Below are 23,075 nucleotides of genomic sequence, written 5' to 3' on the forward strand. Positions count from 1 at the left end.
CATCCAATTTCGGACTTGGGGATTGAAATAAGGGACTGCAAAAAATGGGGGACTCAATATGTGAAATAAATTATAGGGGGACAAAATTCAAAATTTGAAACAAATAGGGGGACTAAATTTGCAGTTAAGCCAACATTAAAAGAGTACAAAACAGCAGAGTAAAAATTGTAGAAAGTGTGAGAAAAATCAAAGAAAGAAGAATTTAGATAGAGAGCTGAAACTATAGATCTGAAAATGTAATTTCACAATTTCAAAAAATTGATCTATACAAAACCTAAATGTATATAGTTACATAGTTAAGCTCAGTTACAACTCAGCAATAACTTAGACAAATCTAAAGTAATTGCACCTAACAGTAGAAATTATAGAGAAGTCACAACTAAACACCCTAGGTTAAAGTTGTAAAATACTGACAGAGTAACAGTAGTAATGTGACATCACTCCAATACTCCCCCTCAAACTCAAGAGGGGCTGATCCGAGAATTGATAAAAACAAAAAAAACTGAGTTTTTGTTGAAGTTCTCTAAAATGGAGGTGTGACAGCTTTGGTTCAATTAGAATGTGAGTACATTTGTGTAGAGCAGAAACTTAATAGAGATGAAAGCTTTGGTTGTTCACCTTCCTTACAAATAATAGGACAAGTCCCACATGCTTTGTTCTAACATGAAGAAAGGGATTACGAGCTGGTGACACAGTACTGAGATTGGCACATAGGATAGTGGGTGTAGTAAATTCAACCCCAAGTTCTGTGAAAAGAGACTGCAGCCATAATACTTTTTCTGTTGCGTGTCAAACAGAAATGCTTTACCTCCGTGCTCCATTGGGCCACCAAGGTTTGTTTCTTAGACCACCAAGAGACTAGGTTAGGACCAAGAAATACGCAGGACACATATGTGAAGATTCCAACATCTCAGGTTAAATGCCTAATCAACATCACAGTAGGCCTGGAGAACAAGGGGCAGAGCTGAATTTGCTGGTTGAAACAACAGACCATGATTAACTGTGCCTTTAAGTCAACCAATATATTATTATCATAATTATAACAACCAACTTGAAAGCTCAAGAAAAATTAGAGAAAGTGAAAGAAGAATTCTGAAAATGACATTTTATTATTTCATAAAATTGATCTCATCCATACAAAACCCAACTATGTAAGGTAGGTAAGTTGACTCAATTACAGCTAAGCAATAACTGTAGAGAAGCTATATTCAAACACTGTAGTTCACAGTTATAGAAGTTGTAATACTTACTCCAATAACCATATTGCTTATTTTCAATTTCAAGTTGGATTTCTGTCTGTTATGGATGATGCCTTAACCTCTGTCCATATGCCCCTTCCTTCTTTTAATCTATTAAATCCACAAATCATCAACTTTCAACTCACAAATAAAACAAACATTAGCAAAAAAGACAAGTTTCTTTTCCTCACTGATAACCACAACAAGCTCTATCAATTGATGACACACCCCCAAACAGAGGCCATTGACATATAGAAAATGTTGTACATACCCAGATATAAAGAGACGTTTCCTGGATCGAGCTTGAGTTGGGCCCTGAGCCTGCCTCCTCCACAATGCAGTGTTGAGACCAAAATTTATTAGCAGCATGTACTCATAGACTGGTAAGATGGCAGGCACTATGAGAATTTACAAACAACATATGTGAGTAAATAGGGATTAGTCACTTTGGGTTTCATTTTGAAGAATGCTACAAACAGATGGACAACAAAAGATAGCATAAGTTCAGTCATGGAGGGATAAAAATTTAAACAACATAAAAAAATGGTAGAGCATTGATTAATTTTTATACTCACCACTGAATAACCGCTTTGTGTCCGATCATCTAAAGTTTGTCGAAGATTCTTTGACCAAAGAAAGGAAGAAAGTGATTATTATACATATAAGAAGTTCATTCACAATTATCAATATAAAAATTAAATTTGATGAGAAAAGAAAATAACCAAAACAAATGGCAGCATCAATATAAAAGTTTGCCGACAAAAATAAAAATACCACAACAGGACAACCAGCTCTCGGGATACTATCTGATTGCAGACCGCCAAAAGGATTTAAACCCTCATATTCAACAAGAATACATACATTTATTCCCCAAGCTTCATAAAATTCCCCAACCTGAGCAAAAATTTAAAAATAAATAAATAAATGATACAGAGAAAGAAAGAAAAATTTACTTCATGAAAGGTAGAAATAGAATGCTAGTGAACCAGCTAACAAACAAACCAAATTTTATTGGCAATGCGTAACCATGCTCTCTTCCAACTAAATTTACAAGAGCACCAGTGACAAAGCTCTCAGTGAATGATATAACTATTACTTACTCTGCAAAGCAATACTTGACGTGGAAATTTTGGCTTGAATTGCAACATTTCCCAGTTAAGTGTTCCTTCCTTCAGACTACACACATGAAAATTGATTCCTCCATCAACTTTCTCACAATAATACCATCCCTAGAAATAGAGAATAAGGGAATTCAAGTATTTATGTGCAAGTTTATTGAACAATAGCCAATGTAAATGGTTAAGAATAAAGGGTTATGAATTATATACAATCTTAAATCTTGAATAGCATTCTTGTTGACATTGGTCCATTAGTTGTGAGTTTGTATTTGAACAGAAAAAAAACTTACCTGTATTGCAATTTATGCAGGGGAAAATAAATCCTTTATATTGAGAATAGAATAAAAGTGCAAAATAAAGCATGGTAACAGCTTGAAAGTAAACTTGTAAACTATAAAGTCCTAATAAATCTGTAGGCAAATGTTTTAAAAAGAAAATCGCAATTAATGTTTTCATATTTTTTATTACAAAAATGAAGAGAACGCACATAAACTAATAACATGAATTTCATACAAACTCACCTTCCATTTTTCATGTTGGAATTCAGGCCAGGCAAATTAGAATAGTCAAGTCTTTCAGTTAGTTGGACAGTTGAAAGCTTTCTGCACATCTGCAACCTCTGCCATAATTTGGAAAGGAAACAAGAGTGAGAATGAAAATTCTCGCTAAAGGTCCCATGGTTTATAATCACAACAACAAAAATCAAGAATGATTTTTGCTTTTAACTACATATAAAATGGTTCTTGCTGATTCTTCTTCTTTGCCGGAGTTCCTTGGGAATTTCTCTTGGTTGATGAAGGCCATCGACGGTAGAATTTAGAGGCAAGCTTTTCAGTTTGGTAAATACATTCTGCTTTAAACATTTTATACTGTTGACAAGCGTCCCTCTCTAGAACAACCTTGGCAAGATGTACAACTTGCTTAATTTCCTGCCGCCCGCTTCATTCCTCTCTAACGTATGTCACTGGGTGACTACACAATCATGGTTGCACAATTCACATTATAAACTTGAAGTGGAACACCATTCTTAATCTGATCCTATTTGAGATTAAGTTTTGTAATTATAAACCTTTGAGCCTTCCTTTTGTACGTGGATCAGAAAATGCTCAGAAGCCATATAGAAAACCTTGATGTCTCTTCATGATTTGTGAAATACACCACCCCTGTCACTTCACACATAGTCAGACATACTTCATCACCTTGAGTTAGTTTCCTGCGTCGGACAAACTATGAGCCTTCCTTTTGTGGATCAGAAAATGCTCAACAGCCATATAGAAAACCATGGTGCCTTCTTGTTGTGAATCATGATAAATCGGTAATCATAAAACCCAATTACTATGTATTCGATATTTTTTTAGTTGACGACAATGTGTACTTCCAGTTTTTCCATCAACCATCTAAAAAATAATTTTTCAATTAAATGTAATTTTGAATTGATTTATTCAAACAAAACATTAAAAAAAATTAGAAAAGAAACACGGAGAGACGCACATTTCAAGAACATTCAATTATAACCCTGTACATGGGTAACTGCCTTTCATTACCCCAAATTTGATAATTATAATTTGGCCCCTCATCAAATTATAATATCACTGATGGTATCTAACCAATTAGCCTTTCATGACATGTATGTCCTTAGCCAATAATTTTATACTTTTATACTGATTAGACAACCACTTTAATATTTGGACAATGGCCCTAACTTATTCAATTATATATGTTATGTATATATACATTATGTATCAACAACATTGCCGCATAGACAAAAGAAAAGTCAATCAAACAACATATTTTCTTTTCCACATAAAATACATTGAGAAAATTGGAATAAAGGTCTAGAATACCGGTATATTGGTAAAAAAATCTGAAAAAAAATTATTGTCAAAGACCATCAATGAATCAATGGCAGGAACATCTCCAGGAATCACAAAATCAGTTATACTCTTAATTAGATCATGTGATTTGTTACGACTTTTGTGACGGTTTTTCTTTTTCCTTTCACGAGATGGTTCCAAACAGCCCGCCGCAACATTACTAAAAAAATCTGAACGTAGTTCTTTCTCATAAACCACCAACGAATCAAGCTCTGGAATATCTCCCGGAATCACAAATTGCTCCATGCTCTCAGTTGATTTATGCGACTCGTTACTTTTTTTGTTACTTCCTCTATGATTTTTCTGTTTTCTAATTTCTGAAGCACCATATATGCCTCGTCTAACAATTCGTATAGGTTGCTTGCTCCTGGACTTTTTCACTATCTTCATGTTCAATAAATCCTTGGGACCGCGCGGCTTTCTTGATCCCATTGTTTAATATTTGATTCTTGCTCTCTCTCCTTAATTTAGATGAATGATTGAGTTTCTTTTATGAACATAAGAATGGTTTGGGAAAATATATAATAAGTTTTCAATTTTGAAAAGTTTTGAAAAAGAAAAGATAAGTTTGTTAATTTTTAAAATAATTATTTGAAGTCATTCAAACTTATTTGTGAGTACATTTGATTTAAAATTCAAATAAAATCTCTTATATTTTTAAAGAAAATTCAAGGAGACCAATTCTTTTAATTATTTGAATCTTACTTTTTTGTCTTTGAAGAAAATATAAAATAAATAATAAAACATAATAAAAAATAACTAAAAAAATATTAAGTACTCATCATATCTAATGGATGGGGAAGTGGAGAAGAGCGAAGAACAGAGGAGGGGCGTAAAATAGAAGGGGAGAAGAGAAAGGGAGGGAGAGAGAAGAAATACGTGAATTTAAACAAATGGTGATAAAAATACTTTAAGAAAATGGAGGAAACTGAATATTCTTTTATCCCGAATCTTCCCTGGTTTTTCTCTGATAAAAATACTTTTTTTCTAATAAATTTAATTATTCATTTAGGTCTTGTACTTACAGAAATTATTTATTTTAGTTTTTATACCTAAAAGTCACTACTATTAGTGTTTGTTCTTATACATATATTTTTAATTTTTTAACTTCTTAAAGTTCTTACATATATACTGTTTAATTCATTTTAGTGTCTCAAAGGATTAAAATAGATTAAAAAAATGTGTAAAGATTAAACAAGTAATTTGAAGATGTATAAACTAAAATGTAAAAAATATGCACGTAAATAAAACAAATTGGTAATTAAACTTAAAATTATAAACATAGTAAAGGATAAAGAAGGAATTCCTGAGCTTATTATCAAAAGAGCTGAATATCTTTATCAGTCAATTTATGCTAAGGAAAAGGAATTGCTTTCTGCAAAAAAATTCCCAAACGAAAAAAAGTCTTCTACTTATATGGATGTCAATGATTTGAATGGAGCACATCTTCCTTCAAAAAGTTTCTTATCAGGAGCTAATCAAATAGAAGTTTTATGTGAGGAAGTTGAGAGTGCTATCACTGTGACCTTCGTCGGTTGTAGGTTCTTGAAGCGTCTGTGTGATGTTCAGACCAGGTAAAAAACTCTATGTTGGAGAGGTAAACATTAACTTTTAGTGTGTTTTCATAATTTGAATGAATCTACACACATCCGTATGTATAATATATTTACAATAAATACACGTTGTCATTTTTTTTCTTCTTGCTCGCTAGTCACTTCTCTCCTTCTCCTCCGTTTCCCATTTTCATTTCATCACTTACTTCGGTAATCAATATCATTCATGATCTTTGCTTTGTTTTTTTCTAATCTCTTTGCGCTAATGCATTGGACTTTGAAATTCGTAGGAAGGATAATGTTTGGCTTTATTGAGAGAAATTATGCTATGACAGCACCATGGGCCACAATGGCGTGGATATATGGCAGAATTTTGGCTTTCCACTCTGTTCCACCGTCCACCATTGATAACACTATGGTTTAGAGACATTATAGGAATCATAAACATCTTGTCTGAGATTTTGGTGCATGAAGAACAACATCGGATTAGTTGGCATGAGTTATTCATGCTAATAGTTGTGTTTAACCTTGAGTTCATTCTAGCTACATCTTGCTTGCTTTACCTGTTATTGCGATAAAATGTGAGCAGCTACATTATTGTGTCTATTTAGAAACTTTGCTAACTCATTCAATATGCAAGAATCATGATTAGGAAGTTAAGATATGATTATCATATGAGTATTGAAATAGGTTGAATGTGAATTATATACTTGGATGCATATCTATTAATACTAGTGTTAGATGTCAAGTTAAACACATTGTGGAGTTGTCATTCCGAATTCAGAAAAAAATAGCTCTAATTTGTTTGATTTGATATTTTGTAGACGTGGTGAAATCCTAATGATGTAAACATCTATTATTTTGCGGTATGTCATCTAAGTTGTGAAACTTGTTGATGGACAGAATAAATGCACATGTAAAAAATGAATCGAGTTATACGGAAAAGAAGTTTTCAAGGGGGAGTAGTAAGGCCACATAAGCCTGCCTGCCATCCACACCAGAATAAATGAAGTTTTCCGAAAAAACCTGATAGTGGAGGAAGACCTCCTAAGGATAAGAGACATAGGATTAAAGAGAGAGTCAAATAAGAATCTTTAGTGTATAATCCAGCATAATCTCGAACGTTATCAGTTCCGGTACGTAGACCAAAGCCCAAAGTACCAAATAATGGTTTAGAATATAAAAACCTTCCTCACATATTGGGGTGGAAAGGGGTAGGTCCATCTACTTTTTCGCATCTAGTTAAATTGCAAAATTAGTCATTCTTGGTTTTTGTTGTTGTGATTATAAACCATGAGACCTTTAGCGAGAATTTTCATTCTCACTCTTGTTTCCTTTCCAAATTATGGCAGAGGTTGCAGATGTGCAGAAAGCTTTCAACTGTCCAACTAACTGAAAGACTTGACTATTCTAATTTGCCTGGCCTGAATCCCAACATGAAAAATGGAAGGTGAGTTTGTATGAAATTCATGTTATTAGTTTATGTGCGTTCTCTTCATTTTTGTAATAAAAAATATGAAAACATTAATTGCGGTTTTCTTTTTAAAACATTTACCTACAGATTTATTAGGACTTTATAGTTTACAAGTTTACTTTCAAACTGTTACCATGCTTTATTTTGCACTTTTATTCTATTCTCGATATAAAGGATTTATTTTCCCCTGCATAAATTGCAATACAGGTAAGTTTTTTTCTGTTCAAATACAAACTCACAACTAATGGACCAAAGTCAACAAGAATGCTATTCAAGATTTAAGATTGTATATAATTCATAACCCTTTATTCTTAACCATTTACATTGGCTATTGTTCAATAAACTTGCACATAAATACTTGAATTCCCTTATTCTCTATTTCTAGGGATGGTATTATTGTGAGAAAGTTGATGGAGGAATCAATTTTCATGTGTGTAGTCTGAAGGAAGGAACACTTAACTGGGAAATGTTGCAATTCAAGCCAAAATTTCCACGTCAAGTATTGCTTTGCAGAGTAAGTAATAGTTATATCATTCATTGAGAGCTTTGTCACTGGTGCTCTTGTAAATTTAGTTGGAAGAGAGCATGGTTACGCATTGTCAATAAAATTTGGTTTGTTTGTTAGCTGGTTCACTAGCATTCTATTTCTACCTTTCATGAAGTAAATTTTTCTTTCTTTCTCGGTATCATTTATTTATTTATTTTTAAATTTTTGCTCAGGTTGGGGAATTTTATGAAGCTTGGGGAATAAATGTATGTATTCTTGTTGAATATGAGGTTTTAAATCCTTTTGGCGGTCTGCAATCAGATAGTATCCCGAGAGCTGGTTGTCCTGTTGTGGTATTTTTATTTTTGTCGACAAACTTTTATATTGATGCTGCCATTTGTTTTGGTTATTTTCTTTTCTCATGAAATTTAATTTTCATATTGATAATTGTGAATGAACTTCTTATATGTATAATAATCACTTTCTTCCTTTCTTTGGTCAAAGAATCTTCGACAAACTTTAGATGATCGGACACAAAGCGGTTATTCAGTGGTGAGTATAACAATTAATCAATGCTCTACCATTTTTTTATGTTGTTTAAATTTTTATCCCTCCATGACTGAACTTATGCTATCTTTTGTTGTCCATCTGTTTGTAGCATTCTTCAAAATGAAACCCAAATGGACTAATCCCTATTTACTCACGTATGTTGTTTGTAAATTCTCATAGTGCCTGCCATCTTACCAGTCTATGAGTACATGCTGCTAATAAATTTTGGTCTGAACACTGCATTGTGGAGGAGGCAGGCTCAGGGACCAACTCAAGCTCGATCCAGGAAACGTCTCTTTATATCTGGGTATGTACAACATTTTCTATATGTCAATGGCCTCTGTTTGGGGGTGTGTCATCAATTGATAGAGCTTGTTGTGGTTATCAGTGAGGAAAAGAAACTTGTCTTTTTTGCTAATGTTTGTTTTATTTGTGAGTTGAAAGTTGATGATTTGTGGATTTAATAGATTAAAAGATGGAAGGGGCATATGGACAGAGGTTAAGGCATCATCCATAACAGTCAGAAATCCAACTTGAAATTGAAAATGAGCAATAGGGTTATTGGAGTAAGTATTACAACTTCTATAACTGTGAACTACAGTGTTTGAATATAGCTTCTCTACAGTTAGTTCCAATTACTTCAGATTTCTCTATGGTTATTGCTTAGCTGTAATTGAGTCAACTTACCTACCTTACATAGTTGGGTTTTGTATGGATGAGATCAATTTTATGAAATAATAAAATGTCATTTTCAAAATTCTTCTTTCGCTTTCTCTAATTTTTCTTGAGCTTTCAAGTTGGTTGTTATAATTATGATAATAATATATTGGTTGACTTAAAGGCACAGTTAATCATGGTCTGTTGTTTCAACCAGCAAATTCAGCTCTGCCCCTTGTTCTCCAGGCCTACTGTGATGTTGATTATGCATTTAACCTGAGATGTTGGAATCTTCACATATGTGTCCTGCGTATTTCTTGGTCCTAACCTAGTCTCTTGGTGGTCTAAGAAACAAACCTTGGTGGCCCAATGGAGCACGGAGGTAAAGCATTTCTGTTTGACACGCAACAGAAAAAGTATTATGGCTGCAGTCTCTTTTCACAGAACTTGGGGTTGAATTTACTACACCCACTATCCTATGTGCCAATCTCAGTACTGTGTCACCAGCTCGTAATCCCTTTCTTCATGTTAGAACAAAGCATGTGGGACTTGTCCTATTATTTGTAAGGAAGGTGAACAACCAAAGCTTTCATCTCTATTATGTTTCTGCTCTACACAAATGTACTCACATTCTAATTGAACAAAAGCTGTCACACCTCCATTTTAGAGAACTTCAACAAAAACTCAGTTTTTTTTGTTTTTATCAATTCTCGGATCAGCCCCTCTTGAGTTTGAGGGGGAGTATTGGAGTGATGTCACATTACTACTGTTACTCTGTCAGTATTTTACAACTTTAACCTAGGGTGTTTAGTTGTGACTTCTCTATAATTTCTACTGTTAGGTGTAATTACTTTAGATTTGTCTAAGTTATTGCTGAGTTGTAACTGAGCTTAACTATGTAACTGAGCTTAACTATTGCCCAAAGTGACTAATTCCTATTTACTCACATATGTTGTTTGTAAATTCTCATAGTGCCTGCCATCTTACCAGTCTATGAGTACATGCTGCTAATAAATTTTGGTCTCAACACTGCATTGTGGAGGAGGCAGGCTCAGGGCCCAACTCAAGCTCGATCCAGGAAACATCTCTTTATATCTGGGTATGTACAACATTTTCTATATGTCAATGGCCTCTGTTTAGGGGTGTGTCATCAATTGATAGAGCTTGTTGTGGTTATCAGTGAGGAAAAGAAACTTGTCTTTTTTGCTAATGTTTGTTTTATTTGTGAGTTGAAAGTTGATGATTTGTGGATTTAATAGATTAAAAGAAGGAAGGGGCATATGGACAGAGGTGAAGGCATCATCCATAACAGATAGAGATCCAACTTGAAATTGAAAATAAGCAATATTGTTATTGGAGTAAGTATTACAACCTCTATAACTGTGAACGACAGTGTTTGAATATAGCTTCTTTAGGTGTAGCTTGAATGTTTCTGGCAGTTCTAAAGCAAGAATGTTGATATTTGAATGTGACTACTTGCCAATAAGTCGCTTGAATGGACTTGCTGACCTGTAAGTAAAACGGACAACCCCTTTTTTTTCCTTACAGATTGCAATGACTCTCTTATTATCATTTTTTTAACCTTCAGATTCTTCTTAGAGATTATAGCAAAGGTTTTGATAGCCTCTAGAATTTCTTTCTTAATACTGAATTGCAGCCCTACCTCAAACTTTGCATCTTCATCATTTTCAAGCACCTTAAATTGAGGAAATTTGACTTTTGGATTAGCTTCAACATCACTTCAATATGGAGTATCTAACTCATCAGAATGTCCATCTTCATCACCAAAATCAAAATTTGTTGCAGCTGAAGTATTATGACCATACAAGTCTGCTTCATTAGTCTAATATGTGGGTCAACCTGTCTGTGTAAATGTCTCAGGGTCATGGTATTCTGTCCAATCCCAATTTTCTTCAAAGTCACTATCTGAAACTTCACTATACTCACTACTATCATCATCATCATCTTCCTCAACTTCAACATCATCACCTTGAACACTAGCCTCCCCTTCAGCCTCAGCCTCCATCTCACCTTGAACACCAACCTCCCCTTCAGCCTACACCTGAACCTCCACCAAAGTCTATTCATGAACATGAACTTCAGCCTCCATCTGAGCTTGAACATTAGTCTCCCCTACAGGCTCCACCTGAACCTCCACCAAACCTTGTTCACCAACATGAACCTCAACCTCCACCTGAACCTCAACCAAAGCCTGTTGATCAACTTGCCCCTCAGCCATAATTTCACCCTCCACCACTGCTTTAACTTCACCCTCCACCACAGCTTCAACCTGAGCCTCCACTCCATCAATTACAACAACGTCGTCATCCTCAACATCATTCAACTTTTTTGAGGATGTGTCAATCACCCTCTGCTCAGTGCTTTTCTTGGGTCCTTATACCATAAGCACATGAATGACTTGTACCCGAGGGAGTTAATCTTCTTCTTGAAGTCAATATAAGACATAGTATCCACATCCCAACCCCATTCTTCTTCTTCGATCTGGCCATTGATATACAGAGTAAAGGGCTGATAAATGAACATCCCACCATGGTGAATTTTTAACCTCACTGTTTGTTCTTCGGTTGGCCTGAAAAAAAATGATAGTAATAAGAAAACAAAATTCTTTTACACAGTAAAACCCACTTTATATGTCCATTCAATAAATAAAAAACATGAACGAAAAGACAGCCCAAAACATGAATAAAAACCACATGAACCAAACAACCCCACAAGAAAACAAAAGCCACAATCGCGAGGAATGCATAAGGGACCACAAAAAAACAAAAACATCCACACACCCCGTGGAGTCCAAAACTTGAATAAAAAATTAACACTCACGTGGAAAACACATCGTGGACCACATCAACCAAACAACCCCACAAAGGGATCACAACCATCCACCATGGTTATATACAAAAATCTTCAATACAATAACTTAACTTACCTGCAAAAGTATTGGCGTTCCATCTCCTTACGATTATCGTGATGCTCACATGCACAAAGTCACAAACCTTCCACACCTCCCCTCGTTCAAAAAGCAAGTGACGGTGACTTCCACTGAAACGGAAGCATAAAATCGCGGGGAAGACTATCGTTCACTACTAAAAAATAGCGCTTTAGCGACCGACAAATTTCGTCGCTAAATCATTAAATTCGGTCACAATTAGTATTAGTAACCACAATAGCGACCGAACACATTACGTTGCAAAAACCCAAGTCGCTAAGTTCATTGTAACCAAATTTATTTTCGGCTGCTATTTAGCGACCAAACTAGCGATGCACTAAAATAATAATTTCGGTCACTATGGAGTTGGTTGCTATTTTGCTTGGGACCAGTTCTGTAACCGACATTGTCTGTTGCTAATTAGGTCGCTAATATGCAGTTATATTTTATATTTAAAATAAAATCAAAAAATATTTGGTCTCTATTTCAGTCACCATCATATAATTAAACTTAAATATAAACTAAATTCAAAAGGAGTTTGGTCGCTATTTCGGTCGCTATTGAATAATCAATTTTAATATATAATTTAAAAAAAGGTCATTCGGTCGTGAATTCGGTGGCTGAATTTGCAATAAAATATATTTCGGTCGCTAATGAGGTTGCTAGTATAAAATTTCTTTCAGAATTTAATGGATATCGGTTGCTAATTCGGTCGCTATTTAATATTAATTTTTTTAATGCAAAATTATGTTGTATGTTTTGTTTTTCCAGTTACGTTTTGACCTGCTTAATAATTATCAACTATAAACATAAATTTTAATTAAATTGTATGATCAAAATTATAAATAAAATTAGACATTCATAATGAGTAAATATATATCTTATAACAAAGTTCTATTTTAAAGATTCATAAATTGCAAATTCAAAGTTTTCAAAGTTTAGTGAAATGCAACGTAAAAGTTAATGAAGTTCAAATTCATAACTAATGTGGCCTAATTAAACAATAACTAGAGTCAATGATCATTTTCCATGTCATGAGGATGATCAACCTGAGTATCATTAACATGGTGGTCTGTTCCATTTGCTATGGTAGGTGATAGACTAGGAGCTGGTATGATAGGCTGAATATGCAAGTGTTGTAGTATACGTTGCATTCGCTCATTTTGTTGACGAATTTGCTCATTTTGTTGTTGCATCTGTTGTCGCATCTCCTGACTTTGGTGGTCATGATTCTCCATCATCTGCAACATCTTTTCCTCAAGTGTCTTCTCCTTATTTGCCTTTGCCAAAAGCTCAGCATTCAATTTATTAATTGTCTCATGCATTTCCTCTATTTGGTCTTCCACAGGAGCAATAGAAGTAGATGGAGCTGATTTTGAGCAACTAAACCTTTTGCTCAAAGTACCTAGGCCGTACACGTTCCCCTTGTAATTTGGACCTCCAACAACATTCAAATATATTTCATTATCATTAACAGAAGTAACAGTGTTAGGGGAACCCTGTGTAGATGTGCCTTCCTCTGTTGAACGTTGTAAGATTTCATCTCGATGATGTTGATATTTCTCCTTCAATATAAAGTGAGGTATGAAGATAAATTGTTAAATGTGTAGACATATAAGGATTAATATTCAAGAAAACCATCACTAACACAGGAAAAAAAATAACTTTAATCTACTATAGTAGGCTTCAAAGTTTATACTAGCCAATCACAAACATTTAACACTAACTATAGAAAAGCAAATCAAGATGTGTAAATAGGTTCAAGAGATATTCATCAAAGGTAAGAGTTCATTTATAATACCAGGCACTATATATCAAATAAAGTGATAAGATTAGAAGAAACAACTTACAGCAAATTCACGGGACTTGTCATTGACCCATTCTCCCGACTTCAATTTCTTAGTTTTCTCCATCACCTCCCAAGCAGTTGGTGGTCTTTAAAACTCCTTTGACTACATAAATTTAAGAAATTAAAATTGTAAAACATTTAATTAATTACACTAAATTGAAAATCAATGAAGTATACATACATACATACATACATACATACATACATACATACATACATACATACATATGAAGTAAAATTACCAGCTTTTCAAAGTGAGTTGCAGAAGATATGGAACCACCACAGTATGCTGAGGCTCCTCTATGAACAGATCGATTCACCTTGGCAGTGGAGCTCTTGTTTAGGAAATTTGTAAAACCCCAATGTTCGTCCAAGGCTGCTCGAACATTAGCTGTTATCCACTTTCCTTTATCTTGACCATTTCTAATCTTGTTCATTGCATTTTTTAAAATACATGAACCTTTTGTCTCAACTTTAATCTATGAATTACCTAAGAAGTATCTGTATCTTCAAAATCACTCTCAATGTCATTCTCACTTAACATGCATTCATCCTTGTCTGGTTCGATCAAGTCTAGTTGTTTGAGTAAATCTGCATCTATCTCTTCTCCACCTCCATCAACATCCGCAAGAGATTCATTAATGACATCAGGGTCAAGTTCCAACACTTCTTGAAGCCCTACAAGCTCATCATCTTGGTATGGAGCCTCTTGTTCAATTTCACTTACTATATTGTCAGTGATTCTGCTGCGAGCTTTTGTCTTCATTATGGCTAACCATCCTCGATGTCCCTCAGGATATGTTGTGTAATAAACTTGTTCTGCTTGTTGTGCAAATATGAATGGGTCATATGCTTTAGTATATCTTTTTTATTGTCTTACTTCAACACTGTCATACTTTTTATCTACTCGTGTCCCTATATAAGGAGTATTATCAAACCTATCACACTTGAATAGAACTAACTTCATCAATGGGATGCCAGTATACTCTAATTGAATAATATCAGACAACATTCCATAAAAATCAGATTCTAGTTGGCCATCAGTTCCCCATACGTAAACACCATAATTAGAAGAATTCGTGCCTTCATTCCAACTAATTGTTTCAAATTTGTATCCATTTATAATGTAGATAGGTCATGATTCAACTTTTCCCTTAGGCCCCCATGCCAAATTAACCAATATTGAATCTTGAATATTATTTTTTGGATTTAGAACCTACAAAATTTAACAATTAACACCATATATAACATCGTATCATTATGGAAGAAATGTTATTTCAATAATATATAAGGTATTAACCTACATATTGCTTGAACCATGCAGAAAAGTTGGAGGAAATGTCTTGGTTAAGTTGAGCATTCGAAGTAGTGGGATTCAACTCCCTTAAAAAATTCTCATAAATACTGGAAAAGAGAAAACAAATTAGTCAACGTAAAAAACATAACATCATTAAAATATTAATTAGAGTTATAAAAGTATTAAAATCATCTTACTCTAAATATGGCTCAACCTCTGGACAATTTTGAAGAACGTACAAGTGAGCAACATGAACATCAACTTGGTCCAAAAAATATGTTTTGGATTTACCACTCGCTCTTCCTGGATAATTGAAAATTGATATAGGAGGAGAAGATGAAGAACCTTCATCCGCATCAACATTTTGAGGCATCCTAGTCCTTCTTGTTGCAATTTGATCAGGATAGTAAAACGAGGCAAAGGTAGATGTCTCCTCCACTAAGTACGCTTCACAAACCAATCCCTCAACTCTAGCTTTATTCTTGACTTTATTTTTGAGGGAGTGCAAAAACCTAAAATTAATATGAATAAGTATTTTTTTTAAAATGACTATATGTATATAATACAATGGTGTATAAATGATTACTCATTTTATACCTCTCAAAAGGATACATCCAACGATATTGGACTGGACCACCAAGTCTTGCCTCATAAGGTGAATGAACTGGAAGATGCTCCATTGAATCAAAGAAGCTTGGTGGGAATATTTGTTCTAACTTACACAACAACACAGGTATGTTATTTTCCATAATTCTTAGTTGCTCAACATTTAAAGTTGTCGAAGTTAGTTCTCTGAAAAATTGGCTAAGTTCAACAAATGGCTTCCAAATAGGCTTTGGTAATGAGTCAAATGCAATTGGAAGCAACTGTTGCATGAAAACATGACAATCATGACTTTTCATTCCATGAATTTTTCTCTTGTTAAGATCCACACACCGACCTAAATTGGAGGCATAGCCATCTGGTAACTTTAGTTCTTTGACCCATTTAAGAACAGCGAGTCTCTGGGATTTGGTCATTGCATAAGCTGCCTTTGGTTTAAAGAACTTGTCACAACCAACATCTACCAGCTCAAGCTCCTTCCAATTACATATTTCTACTAAATCCATTCGAGCATTGTGTGCATCCTTGCTTTTTCCATTGATGTCCATCACAATGTTAAAGACATTCATAAACACATTTCTTTTTGTGTGCATGACATCAATGTTATGACCCAGAAGTTGGGTTTTCCAATATGCTAACAACCAAAATATACTTTGTTTCTTCCAATTATGTTCAACACCATAACCAGGAAAATATTTTTCTTCTTGCGACTCAAGGCAGAGCGATAAATGTGCAACTCTATTCCAAACATCAAGACTAGACAAACGTGGAGGAGGGGGTGAGGTCTCAATGCGACCCTTCTTGAATGACTTTTTATTCCTCCTATATGCATGATTAAGCGGAAGAAATTGGCGATGACAATCAAAATAACAGACCATGTGAAAATTTAAAGTTGTGAATGCCTTTGATCGTTCCATACATATGGGACAACCAAGTCTACCAGCAGTTGTCCAACTTGACAACATCCCATAAGCTGGGGAAGTGATTGATTGTCCACATCAAAGCAGCCTTCATCAAAAAATTTTGCTTCAATGACACATCAAAAGTTGGTATGCCATCATTCCATAAGGTGCATAAGTCATCTATGAGTGGTTGCAAGTACACATCAATCTTGTGCCTTGGATCTGATGGACCTGGAATTAAGACAGTTAAAAACATAAATTCTCTCTTGATGCACATGCCAGGAGGAAGATTGTATGGAGTTAAGATAATCGGCCAACAAGAGTAAGTCTTCCCAAATTGACCAAAAGGACTAAATCCATCTGAACATAATCCCAATCTAACATTCCTAGGGTCCTAACTAAATTCTGGATGCATTCTATCAAAATGTTTCCACGCTTCACCATCAGATGGATGACACATGACATTCGGGTCCCTCTGATTTTCACTATGCCATCTCATGTGAGATGCAGTGGCCATTGAAGAGTACAATCATTTTAGTCTTGGAATGAGTGGAAAGTACCACATTTTTTTTAACAGGAAACTTCTTTTCAATCCCTCTCCTATTAACCGTCAAGTACCAATCAATTTTACAAAAAAAAGCAATTGGTTATACTCTTATCTGAATTTTCTTTGTAATACAACATGCATCCGTTCGGGCAACAATCAATTTTCAAACAACCGAGACCCAATTTATGCACTGACCTCTTAGCTTGATAAAAATTACTAACCATAGTATTGTTTTTTGGCATGTTGTCGCCCATAAGTTGAACCATATGATTAAAACACCCTTCTGACATATTATAATCAGATTTCAAGCTAAGACAGGCCAAAGAAGCTGACAATTCTGAATGATGCTCGCATCCTTCCCACAATGGTGCTTGAGCAGTTGCAAGCATATCAAAGAACTTTTGAGCTTCAGGATTAGGATTCTCCTCCTTGTATTCTGTCTCAATTACACCCTGTTGTTCTATGTATTGGCCAATTGATGGTCCAGCATGATCCATGATCATTTGCTCGTAAGGATTCAATTTTTTCCTTTGCCTACAACCACTTTCATAGTAGGAACCTTGCAACACTATGGGAGGAAATCGTGGTAACTCTTTACCGTGTAGGCATGGCAACGAAACCCGACCCCGTGAGAACCGAATCGAACCCGCCCCAACTTTGACGGATAAAAACCGTGTTGACCGGGTTCGGGTTTTCCCCGATAACCCAAAACGGGGGCGGGGGTGGGTATGGGATTATAGATATCCGCCCCGACCCCGCCCCGAACCCGACCCGCCTCAATGTTATAATTTGAAAAACCTAATTCCTAAAGGCTAAATCTTATTTTGCACTGCTACTGCAGCTCTCAGTCCTCACTCCTCACATTGCTAAACCTAAATCTTATTTTGCATCGCTACAGCTACTACAGCTCTCAGCCTCTTAGTCAAGGAGAAGTGGAGAATGTGAGGCCGCTCAAGAGAGGACGCAACGAAGGTTCCTTCTTCTCATTCATTCATTCATAAATTTATTTTAATCTCTGCTTATTAGATCCGAAACGCTTCTAGATTTAAGTTTATCGTCTCTATGCAGAAAGTGTGATTTATGCGGTAGATACTGATGCATACAATCTACATCTAAGAGAAATAGTTTTAGTTAAAAAGCTTCTTATGTGCTTTTTCCTTGTTTGGATTTTTACTTGACCTGCTTCCTTTCATTGATTAATAATCAAGCTGAAATTTTTTATATTTGAGAACTGAAATAAATAATCTTGGATTTATTACAATAATGAATTTACTGTATCGGTATGGTTTTTGAGCCTTGGTTGAATTGAATTGCATGCCACGGTTGCAAGTGTTTTATGTGATGCATTCCATTGCGATGCTTGTGCTTATTCTGGTTCGAGCTATTTTATATTGTTTGAATTGAAGTAACATTTTCCTGTTGTAGCTTAAGATGAATATATCCCATGCAGACAATTTCTCTTGTTTTGGGTAGTTCTGTGAACAGATAGTATTTATTTGTTATGTGTATATTAGTTGATACTTGGTAGATTAGAGAGGGACTTGATACATACTTAGAAGATCTCACTAGCTGATTTCACACGTTTTGAAATAGTCTTTACAAGCTAAATCTTCTTCAATTCCTTCATTGAAGATTGCTTTGACTTGTTTGCAAATTGCAATCTTTCTGTATATCTATAGGACAAGTAGAAAGTGGGATAGGTTATAGTTGATTATTTGGAGGGAAATCCTTGGCCCTTCTTGTGTGATAAATTTAACTGTGCACAGTCCATTAAGCATAGTCTTCGTGCTTCTCTAATAAAATGAGTAAAGTTTCCACTATTACGATTTGATTAAATTTGTAGCTTTGATTTTCTTGTTTCCTTTGATTTTTCCTTTGGTATGATAGATTTATTCTGCTTACACGGTCCTTGATATAATAAATATTCAAAACTAAAACTGTTTGTAAATGTGGGGTATATTTCTCTTTTTGGTAGAGGAACTCTTATTAGTAGCTAATAGTGTATGCACTAGTTATCGTAAAGTGGGGTGAAGTAATTAGACATATCAACATCATCATGGTCCCCCAAAATTAGTGGGAAATTTAGTTTGAGATAAACTGAACAGGTTTGAAGATCTGTAGAACTAGAAGACACACTACTACGGTGTCCTTGGTATATCAGAAGCAGTGGCATTCTTTCAGTTTTATTCCAAGATATATCTGAATAACTTGTGTAAAGTTTATCCAATTTCTGACTTGTGAAAGTGGATTTCTTTTGTTTGACTCTGAAAAGAGGAACAGAGGCTTCTTTTTTTTTTTTCCCCCAACGATGTCAGATACTTAATTGACAAGTAGTTTATTTGAAGCTTCCCATTATCTAAGTAAATTGTTAACTTAATTGGTAAGCATGCAAAAGAAACATCTATATTCAAGAATATGTTTTTACCACTTGACTTTTGGTATGAATGCAAGTCGCGTAATAATTCTATGAAATTTTAACGAATTTTTCAAAAGTTTCATAAGCTGATTATATACTCTTGAACTTTAAGGTGTGTGATTTGCTTAGGAATCTAAGTTGAAAGGTGCAAACAATCTACCTTTATTTTTCAAAAGAAGACGATTTTTTTTATAATGTGTGCAAATGTTGGATAAAATTCTTTTGGTGAATGCAACTGTCTCAGCGCAGATGTATGTGTTGTTTCAATAGAATTTTTCTTTGCTGCTGATATGGAGAATGCAAGCTTTTGGGTAGTGTTTTTTGCTAATTAATATTTACCATGGTAGAGAGTGGATCAGAGAGAAACAACTAGAGAAAACATAAAGTTGTTTATTGTGTGAATCAAAATTTTACTCTGAAAGCACTGGTATTCCAGAGACTTGTACTCTCCTATTTTTCTCTAATTTTCAGATTACACTGGTATACGAGAATTTTGTAATATGTAGTGATTCTATTCAGAAATATTGTCTATCGTGGACTGGTAGATGATACTTGTGGCCCAAGTCAAAATAATATAATTTTCTTAATTTAAATGTATCTTATTAGCAAATTTTAGATGTCAGATGCAACATTTTTCTTTAGTTTTTTTTAAACAATTTTGCTGGTCACATTTAGGTCCACGTGAGTGGTGCTTATCCATGCAACATTTTTTTTTAATGTACAACACTTAAATTTAGAGTAATGGGTTTTAGGCCCCTTAAAATTTAGTCAAAATTGATTTTTGTTTCTATATAATTTTTTTTAAAAAAATAGGCCTTATATTGCTAAAATATGGTAGATTTTATCCTTGACTCTGTTTATAGGACCTAACAAAAATAAAATCTACCACATTCAAAAAATATAAAAACCAAGATCATTACTTTTAAAATAAGAACTAAAAACAATTTTAAATCAATTTTTTACTGCAATTTTAATCAAAACTTGAAGAGCCTAAAGAATATTTTTCTCTTAAACTTTTTATATCCTAATTAATCTTTTTTTTTCCTAATAATCTAATAATTCATATACTCTGATACTAATTTCTCGCTTGAATGTAGGAAGGAAAAAGAAACAAATTTTCCAATGAGAGCTACTCTTTAATTTGTGCAGTTGTATATATATACTGTGCTAAAGGTTCATGATGCTGTTATTTTTAACATGAAACACTTAATTTTTCTAGCATTTGTTTTACAAGTACTTTGAATGAACTTAATAGGAAGGAAACAGAAATAGAATAATAGAGGAGGTTTATTAACATTTTTATAACCTCTCTGATTCTTTTTTGCATATGCTGGGTTGTGCTACCTCCTAAGCCATTCTATAGACTATTGTTGATTCATTTGGGAACAGAAATAGGGAATATTTACCTTCTTTCAAAATAGAAATTTATTTCCCTCCTTTTATGAGGTACTTTAAGTCTTGAGGATGGAAAGTATAACTAAGAATCAACGAAATCTCACATTTTCTATTAACCCAATTTGATTTATTATTGTTGTAAAAAATTTCTTTAATAAATTCTAATTTTTGCCCCAGTTTTACCTGCTGTATTTTTTTTCTTTCCAGAAAAGTAATGGAAGATATTAGTTTTTCACCAGAAGGAATTTACCCTATTTCTTCACCAATTAATGAGTCTCCTTCTCCTTCACCTTCACCAATTGATCAAACTCGTTCACCTATTCAAGTTGATCTTGCACCTTCTCCTTCACCTATTAATGTTGATCATACTCCTTCACCTCATGAAGATGAAGTTAATAATGTGGAGGCACAAGGAGGAATATGTAGGCTGAAAAGTAAGATTTGACAGCATTTCAAAAAAATTAAAGTCAATGGTTTGGACAAGGCTGAATGCAAGTATTGTAAGAAACTTCTTGGTGGAAAATCAATAAATGGAACCAAGCATTTGTGGCAGCATAATGTGATTTGTGTTCAATACAAGATTTTTATGAGAGGGATGAAAGGCCAAACATTTCTTACCCATAAGGTCGTGCAAGGAAAACAAGAGTTGGGTGCGGGAACTTATGATGCAGAACGTGCAAGGGAAGAGTTGGAAAAAGAAATTATTATGCATGAGTATCCACTATCAATTGTTGATCACCTTGGCTTTAGGAGATACTTTGCTGCCCTCCAACCTGTGTTTCAGGTTCGCTAGCAAAATCCCTTTTTTTCAAGTATGCAAATAATATATTATAGATACATTTATTGATTTATAACTATTAATAAATGTAATTATTTCCTTTGATTTATTGATGAATGCATTTTTTATTTTTAAATTATCCTTTGATATATACAACTGGTATATTATAAAATAAAATATAGTGATATTTTTCAGGTTCCTACTAGAAACACAATTAAGAAGGAGATAATGAAAATCTGAGAATGCACGAGCAACAACTTTGAAGTTGTTGGATAGTCTTGATGGAAGAGTGGCCATTACATCAGACATGTGGACTTCAACAAGTCAGAAGAGGGGGTATATGGCTATTATAGCTCATTACGTTGATGGTTGTTGGAACTTACAAAGTCAAATTTTGAGGTAATAAAACGATTTGAACTTTTTATATTATTAGGCCTTTTATTTTATAAAATGATTGAATATGATTATATTATATCTCTTTTTTTGGTTGTTTTTATATTATATCTCTATTTTTATGTTAGGTTCATCTATGTTCCTGCTCCTCATACAAGTGATAGACTTTGCAATGTATTGACTGACTGTTTGATGGATTGGAATATTGACACAAAACTGTCCACTATCACCCTAGATAATTGTACCACAAATGATGCTATGATTGATAAAATTAAGGATAAATTGCACTTAGGTAGTTTGCTTAGGGATGGATCTTTACTTCACATGCATTGTTGTGCTCACATCCTCAATTTGATAGTAAAAGATGGGTTGGAAGTGGTGAAAGAAGATGTAGAAAATATTGGGGATAGTGTGGTGTCATACCCTAATTTCGTCCGGGGACCTTTGCTTGATGACATGCGACCTTTCTTTGGTCCTTGTGAGGTGCTTGGCATCCATCATTAGACAATTTGTGAAAATTCCAGGACATGCCGAAAAACCAAAAAAAATATTGATGCACAATCCGTAAGTTTCCGTGACACACCGGAAATCAAATGGAAGCATCGTTGCATAATTAAGTGAGGTTCCGTAACATTCCGTAAGTCAAAAGGGGGATGATTATGTAATCCGCAAGGTTTCGTAACATTACGGAAAGAAAACAAATATCGTTACGAAATTCGTAAGTTTCCGTAACTTTACGAAAAAAGAATCACCAAAAAAAGCAGAGGGGGGTGTACTTAGTAAAAATGGGGGTGCAAATAGCACCCAGGCCCACTTGGGCCCTCCAAAATATTCCTCCAGAAGGCTGTTGCTTCTGGAGGAAGCAACCTGGCTCGCCTGGGCGAGCTGGGCGGCAACCACCTCCCCTATTTTGCTATAAATAGGGGAGGAAGTGAAGAAGAAAAGGGTTCAGCCCCTTTGGCACTTCTCTCTCTTTCGAATTTGCTTGGAAAAATTGT

The 23,075-nt window shown here is 34.5% G+C and overlaps 3 long non-coding RNA genes across 18 annotated transcripts; 2 read left to right on the forward strand and 1 right to left on the reverse strand.

Annotated features, from left to right (window-relative positions):
• Positions 1-296: 296 nt before the first annotated feature.
• On the reverse strand, positions 297-3,048 carry LOC114372653. Of its 4 annotated transcripts, XR_003658249.1 has the most exons (7): positions 2,878-3,047; positions 2,339-2,467; positions 2,013-2,132; positions 1,814-1,861; positions 1,510-1,636; positions 1,251-1,349; positions 298-973 (listed from the first exon to the last, which is right to left on the reverse strand). It is a non-coding gene; the product is annotated as an uncharacterized LOC114372653 (long non-coding RNA). The 4 variants fall into 4 exon arrangements; XR_003658251.1 differs by having other exon boundaries at positions 297-973; positions 1,814-2,132; positions 2,339-2,414; positions 2,878-3,048; XR_003658250.1 differs by having other exon boundaries at positions 297-944; positions 1,814-2,132; positions 2,878-3,048.
• Positions 3,049-5,558: 2,510 nt separating this feature from the next.
• LOC114372652 lies at positions 5,559-18,359 on the forward strand. Of its 13 annotated transcripts, none has more exons than XR_003658237.1 (11): positions 5,559-5,804; positions 6,074-7,233; positions 7,643-7,771; positions 7,978-8,097; positions 8,249-8,296; positions 8,474-8,600; positions 8,761-8,859; positions 9,168-9,522; positions 9,923-10,049; positions 10,210-10,308; positions 10,390-18,359. It is a non-coding gene; the product is annotated as an uncharacterized LOC114372652 (long non-coding RNA). The 13 variants fall into 13 exon arrangements; XR_003658236.1 differs by having other exon boundaries at positions 13,246-18,359; XR_003658239.1 differs by having other exon boundaries at positions 6,074-6,997; positions 7,136-7,233; positions 10,210-18,359.
• A 2,760-nt stretch (positions 18,360-21,119) lies between these two features.
• LOC114372655 lies at positions 21,120-22,497 on the forward strand. The gene is made up of 3 exons (XR_003658252.1): positions 21,120-21,690; positions 21,880-22,083; positions 22,206-22,497. It is a non-coding gene; the product is annotated as an uncharacterized LOC114372655 (long non-coding RNA).
• The last annotated feature ends 578 nt before the right edge of the window (positions 22,498-23,075 follow it).

The sequence above is a fragment of the Glycine soja genome, chromosome 10 (genome assembly GCF_004193775.1).
Source record: "Glycine soja cultivar W05 chromosome 10, ASM419377v2, whole genome shotgun sequence".
NCBI lineage: Eukaryota > Viridiplantae > Streptophyta > Magnoliopsida > Fabales > Fabaceae > Glycine > Glycine soja.